Genomic DNA, 7,577 nt, shown 5'->3' with positions numbered 1-7,577 from the left:
ACTTGGATTCTTCTTCCCCATCAGCACAAATAGAGTTCTCCCCCTGGGTCTAAAGAGGTCTAGAAGGTAGAGAATCTGTGGCAGGCCATGTTTCTTTTCCAATTGAAACAAACCAACCTCTCTGGCTTTGTTAAAATGTAAAGTGGAGAAGAATATAAATTTAGCTGAATTGTTCTTAACATACTTTTAAAAAACATTCATGTTTCCCATGTTAACTCTTTTTAAAAAAAAATATTTTAGTTGTAGATGGACACATACTTTTTATTTTGTTTATTTTTATGTGGTGCTGAGGATTGAACCCAGTGTCTCACACGTACTAGGCAAGTGCTCTACCACTGAGCTACAACCCCAGCTCCCCCATGTTAAGTCTTGATGAAGTAAATGTCTAGGACCAATTTTGCACATGGTAATGGAGTCCTGCACTAAGGATTCAGGTGTTCCTCTCTCCCCGTATATTACCTTTATTTATTTTTAGATTCGTATATAATAAAATGTACTCTTTTCTTACAGAAGAAAGCAATGATTCCTTTTAATATGGCTTTGAAAGTTCAGAACAAAGTCCTTGTGAAGTGCATCAAACATTCATTTTTAATTTTATTTTTATAATGGTGGCAAAATACACATAACAAAAATTTCAATTGTAAATACTTTAAGTATAAAATTCTGTGCCTTAGCAAGTACATTTACATTATTGTGCTACCTTCACCACCATCTATCTCCAGAACTTTCTTATCTCCCCAAACTTAAACTGTACCTATTAAACAACACCTCTTCATTCCCCACTCACTCCTGCCCCTGGTAACCACAGCTCTACCTTTTTCCATAAAGGGATTTGACTATCCTAGGTGCCTCATGTAAGTGGAATAATAACAGTAATTGTCCTTCTGTAAGTGGTCATTTCACTTGGTGTAGTGTCTTCAAGGTTCATCTATATTGTGAACATGTCAGAATTCCCTTTCCAAGGCTGAAAAATATTTCATTGTATGTGAATACTGCATTTTCTTTGTTCATTTGTCCACTGATGGCACTGGAGTTCCTTCTACCTTTGGGCAATAATATTATGAATAACGTTACTGTGAATGTGCTATACAAATATCTGTTGGAGTCTCTGGTTTATATCCAAAAGTGAAGTTGTTTCTATGGTGATTTTATGTTTTTGTTGTTGCTGTGGTCATTGTTTTGTTTTGCAGTCCTGGGGATAGAACCCAGGGTGCTTTACCTCTGAGCTACAAATCCAGGCCATTTTACAAATTTTATCTGGAGACGGGTCTTACTAGGTTGCCCATACTGGTGACCTCCTGCCTCAGCCTCCCAAGTAGCTGGAATTAAAGGCATGCACTGGTCCCAGATTTTTTTTTTTTTTAATTTTCTTGATAGTGTATATGAAAATATATCCTTGTTGCACAGTTCTGTGAATTTTAAAAAATACAGTCATATAACCACCACACAGATAAGAACCACAAGAGTATCCTTGACCCTCAAAATGCTCTGGTGCCCCCTTTGTAACCAGTCGTTCCCCGACCTGGAATCTTTAAAAACCACATGTATATTCTCCATCTCTATAGTTTTGCCTTTTCCAGAAGGCCATATAAATAGAAGCATTATGGTATACATCTTGAGTCTTAGCTTCTTTCAGTTAGTACAGTACATTTGAGGTTTATCCATGTTGTGTATCAATAGTTCATTATTTTTTATTGCTGAGTACTATTCCATTGTGTGTAAGTACCACAGTTATCCATTTACTAAGGAACATTTGTGTTTTCTGTTATCAATCTACTATTAAACATCTACTTACAAATTTTTAGTGTGAATATAAATTTCTATGTCTCTAGGGGTAGAATTGCTGTGCCCTATGTTAAGTGTATGTTATACTTTATAAGAAACTGCTAGTCTATTTTCTAAAAGGTTTGTGTCACTTCGTTTTCCCCTTAGCACTATCAGAGTCCTAGTTGCTGCATAGTCTTACCAAAACTTGGTAGAGGCAATCATTTCCATGTTAACCATTATAACATGGATGAAGTAGTATCTCATTGTAATTTTAAAAATATCACTTTAATACCTACCTGTTTATACCAATAATATTAATATGATAGTTTTTTTCTTATTTTTATTCAGATTAGTTTTTTCAAGATTGATTATTACTAACAATTTTGATTTTTAGTATGGTTGGATATTTCTTATTAAGAATGCAACAAAAGCATTTTGGATTTTGGAATATTTGCACATAAATGATAAGATATTTTGGGAATCAGACCTACATCAAAACATGAAATTCACTTATGTTTCATATACACCTTATAGCATAAGTTGCTTAGGGCCTCACTAAGTTGCTGAGGTTGGCTTTGAACTCTGGATCCTCCTGCCTTAATCTCCCCAGCCACTGGGATTATAGGCATGTGCTGCTTAGCTTAGCTCCAAGGTTTTTTATTTTAATTCTATTTGCTTAGTAAATACAATTTTAATAACTAAGTTCTTCCACATCACTGAAAATATGTGCTTTTCTTTATCCTTGGGCATCTTGAATCATCTGATGTTGAGGGACCCCTTCAATGCATGTCCTTTAGTTTTGTTCTTCAATTTTCGCCACCTGGAATGCTGTGGCCTGGCTGGGACTGTCAGAAGCAGGAACTTCCCTTCCCCTTCATCTTCACTTTCTTCTACTTTGTCTTCTCCTTCCTTTGTTCTTCTGGTTCAGGATTTGTCTCCCTCTCTCTTCCTTCTTTGGAGGCTCACATTCTCCGAGCATACTTTCAAGACAGGTGTAACTTAAGTGTCCATTTTCCCTGCATTCATTACACTTGGATTTGTCAAAGTGGTTTCTTGTACTTTAGTGTGAGTTCAGCCACTCTGCCATTGCCAGTAGCAGTGCTTGCCTTTATCATTCTAGCAAGTAACTGTTGGTTGTTTACTGCTCCAGTGCAGTTTTGTGTAGTCTTTATCAAAAAAATAAATAAATGCAACCCCTTTCTTCCTTCCCAGTATCTTTGTCTTTAGTTATAATAGCACTGAGTGTCAGGGAAGATGAGAGCACAGAACTTGTTCTTTCTCCTGCCATTTAAGCATCTCTAGTCCTGCAGGGTCCTTTTAAACAGATGCCATTCATAGGACTCTTTGGAGAAATGGCCAGTTCCAAGGCTGGAGCAGGGTGGATACCAGAAGAGCTTGGAATGTCTTATAAACTAAGGAATATAAGAGTTGATTTTACTTTCTAAAAATATTTTTAGCTGTAGTTGGGCACAATACCTTTATTTATTTATTTTTATGCAGTGCTGAGGATCAAACCCAGTGCCTCACACATGCAAGGCAAGCGCTCTACCACTGAGCCACAACCCCAGACCTCATTTTTACTTTTAATGAGATGAATGATGATGCTGAGCATTTTTTTCAAGAGTCTTCTTGTCATTAATATATCTTCTTCTTCTTTTTCTTTTTCTATTTTGGTGAACTGTCGCAACATTAATACATTTTTTTTTTGAAGAATGATTTTTTTAAAAAATTTTTTATGAGTTCTAATCAGTTATACATGACAGTAGAAAGCCCTTCCATACATTGTACACAAATGGAGCAGAATTTTTCGCTTCTCTGGTTGTACATGAAGTAGAGTCACACCGTTCATGCAATCATACATGTACCTAGGACAATGATGTCCGTTCATTCCATCATCTTTCCTACCTCCTTACCCCGCCTCCCCAACATTAATGCATTTTTAAATGGGTTTTTTTGTTGTTGATTAAAAAACAATTTGAATGATGGTTTTTACATTTGTAGAGTTATACAGTGACCACCACCATCCAGTTTTATAACATTTCTATCAGTCCTAAAAGTTTCAATGTGCCCATTTGTTATTGAATTTTGAGTGTACATGTATGTACATATTTAGATGTAAATATTTTCCCTGTGAGTACAAAATCCTACCATTGTAAATTGATTTTTTTCAAGTGACATTCTCACAGGAAATTTTGATTCATTATTTAAATAACAATGACATCCAATATTAGCAAGAATAAAGTATAATCCAAGATACATTAAAACCTTGATAAGAGAGTTGAAGATTTTGCAGCTCTCATTTTCAAATAAAAATAAAGAATTATTTCCAATTTTGGGTTAACTGTTGGTTTTTTACTGCTCCAGTGCAGTTCTGTGTAGTCTTTATCAAAAAATAGATGTAGATTCTTACACGGAGTCAGCCAGCCAACCTGTTAGAACTGTTGCTTGGCTCTTGTACCAGTTCACTGGAACCCTCCCTTCCTTTAGATATTTAAACATGCAAAAATTCAATAGAGATAATGTCAGCCCCTGACTCCAGTGTTGTTCACTGGAGGCTCTTGGAGGAGCTGATGAGTGGGTGAACTGAGGCTGGAGCTAAGGAAAGAGGACTGCACACAGGACCCTGTGGAGGGAATGGGGTGGTGTTTGAGGGGCTGAACGAAGGTGTCGAGGGAGGATGTCAATGAAGGAAGACAAGAGAGAATAGGATCACTGTGGAGACTAGATTTTATTCTGGAAGAAATGGGAAGCCATTCGAGGGTTTCAGGCCCAAAAGTGGTGGGGTTGACTTTTGCTTTAGAAACAGGCCTCTGGCTGGCTCCATGGCTTTCTTCTCACTCTCTTGGTTTTATTACCCTCTAGCTATTGGCTTTGCTTACAATAACATAAGTGCATCAATCCCAGTCCTCTTTGGGACATATCACATTCTTCAGAGGAGGGTGCCTGTCTCCCCACTCATTGAAGAATACCTCCAGTCACCCTGATTGCACCTTAATGAATACAGAAGGATGGGGTTCCATGTGTTTAAACCACAGTACAATCCTGGAACCAGAGATCTTAGATTTGGATCAATTCCACCCACATTGGACTGCTGCATAATCCAGTGATTTGTACAGCAGAGAGGTATCACAAATGTTCACTGCAGTTAACACCATCACTGTCCAATCAATGGCAGTAGAGTATAAGGAATGATTTTGATTGTTCTGACTTATGTTTTAGTTATGATGGACCTCTCTATCTATCTATCTATCTATCTATCTATCTATCTCTCTATCTCTCTGTCTCTGTCTCTTAGTGGCACTGGTGATTGTTTTGTATAGTCTTTATCAACAGAGTTATTCTATCACTGAACCACATCCAGCTGATGGGCTTTCAAGCACATGTTACCATACCTGTCCAGGTTCCCCTCTCAAAACAGAACAAAACACACACACACACACACACACACACACAATTAATTGATGACAGACAGTTCTCAAATTAGAATTTTTTTTTTAAAGAGAATTTTAATATTTATTTTTTAGTTTTCGGCGGACACAACATCTTTGTTTGTATGTGGTGCTGAGGATCGAACCCGGGCCACACGCATGCCAGGCGAGCACACTACCTCTTGAGCCACATCCCCAGCCCCTCAAATTAGAATTATTGACTCATGGTTTTGTTTTGTTTTGTTTTTACTTTAGGATGGTGCATATGTGATATGTATTCAGTAGAAACTATACTTCTTCTCTTATGGATCTTTTCTGGGGTTAACAGTATGCCATAGGATACTGTACTGATTCTGGGAGCTACAGTGAGCCACAAGTCCCAGCCAGACATGTGATCTATCATGAAGGCAATCAGCCAACAGTGCACAGTGTAATGTGTTGCCAGTATTTTTTTTATATTGTATTTTGTGTTTTCACATCCCATGTGTCTCCAAAATGCCCATCTGTGTGTGTACATGATATTCAACACTTTGTTACAAAATAGGCTTTGTGTTAGATGGTTTTGCCCAAGTGTAGGCTTAGAGTGTTCTGAAGTGCTTCAAGTAGACCAAGCTAAACTATGATATTTGGTATGTTAAATCTATTTTTTGACATAATTCAATTTATGATGGCTTTATCAGGATATAACCCCTTTGTAAGTTGAGGAGCATCTGTTTTTTCTGAGTATTTGCCATACCTAATCTCAAGGGAGTCCTGAGACATAGTACATACATGATAATGTTAAGTCAGCAATGAGTATCTGGGATAGCTTAATCCATTAGGTTAGTAGAAGAATCCAAATCAATTAGTTTAAAAGGCAATTTCAATACTTAACATATTAGAATATAATTTTTAACTATTTGTAAAGTGATTATGGTTTGGAATTGCCTGTTTACATTTTCTAAACATATTATTACAGATAGAACTTAACAACATAACATGTTTTATAGACAGAATCATGTTCTTAACTATGTAGTGGCAGATACTTCTATAATCTGGGTTTTGCAAATTTCCATTTTTTTTTTTTGGTTATTTTGTTTTCTATCAATCTCTTTTCGTATCTCTAATTTCTTGTTTGGTTGTGACTGTCTATGATGATGTTCAAAAAGTTACAAACAGATTTGCTACATTAGGGTGTAAACTTAACCTACTGTTGTTCACTTGGTTATTGAAACTAAATAATAGTTAATATATTTTCAAATAAATGAATATAAATTTTATTTGATTTTAATAAATAATTTTTAAGAGTTTTACAGTTTCCAAAACAATTAGTATCTCTTTTGTACATTTATGTTTTGGTCATTTATTTAGAATCCATTGTATAGGGGTTCTCATTATGACATAGTAAAATATTTTCAAGGAGGTAAAGTGTGAGGACTTTCCCTTTTAAATTAATTTTCCTCAAAGTCCATTTGATGTTATTCAAGAGTTAATATAAGACTTGTAGGTAAAAAAAATGCTTTAGTTAGACATTATTGTGGTTTTTTTTTTGTTGTTGTTGTTTGTTTTTGTTTTAACATCCCCAGCCCTTTTTACTTTTTATTTTGAGAGAGGGTTTTGCTAAATTGCCAAGACTGGCCTGGAAATTGCCATATTTTTGCCTCAGCATCTCCAGTTGTTGAGATTACAGGCGTGCACCAGCATAACTGGATAATCATAAATAGTATTGTGTTGCTATTTCCCAAAATACCTGATATTGAATGAAAAGGTGAGAGGTCTGCTAACCTAACTGCATTGTTCTCCCTATAATTCTTTCTTTCTTTCAGCTCACTTGAAAAGTACTTAAAATCTGTCAAGCAGTATGGCTTATTCAGTATTAAGCACATCCTTGATATCTGTGGGGGATCGTTCCAGGATTCCCCACAAATACCAAAAGTCAGGGATACTCAAGTCCTGTGTATAAAATGGCATACAAAGTATTTGCATATGAACTACCCAAATCCTCCTATATATTTTAAATCATCTCTAAATTACTTATAAGACTCACTATAATACAAATAGTTATACTGTATTTTCAAGGGAATAATAACAAGGAAAAAAACAATTCCATATAGACATAATTTTTTTCTAATATTTTCTCTTTGCTTGGTTGTGTCCATTTATGTGAAGCCTGTAGTTATAGATAGGGACTGTATCTTCATTTCATTAGTATTTGACCTTTACACATTGGTTCCCTTAGTTATTATACTAAAAAAATTATTATCTAGATACTGGACTATTCTTATATTTATTGTCACATTAAAATTCTATAAATGCCTTTTTCCTCAAAAGCATTCACATCATGACATAATACCATTAGAGACTTGGGGGGGCTAGGTATGCAGTGACAGAGCTCTGACCTAG

General features: G+C 35.8%; 1 pseudogene; it reads right to left on the bottom strand.

Moving 5' to 3' along the window:
• Positions 1-2,054: 2,054 nt before the first annotated feature.
• LOC107141428 lies at positions 2,055-3,055 on the bottom strand (annotated as a pseudogene).
• Between the last annotated feature and the right edge of the window lie 4,522 nt (positions 3,056-7,577).

Source organism: Marmota marmota, unplaced genomic scaffold (genome assembly GCF_001458135.2).
Source record: "Marmota marmota marmota unplaced genomic scaffold, marMar, whole genome shotgun sequence".
Taxonomy (NCBI): domain Eukaryota; kingdom Metazoa; phylum Chordata; class Mammalia; order Rodentia; family Sciuridae; genus Marmota; species Marmota marmota.
This window is presented reverse-complemented; position numbering and strand designations above follow the sequence as displayed.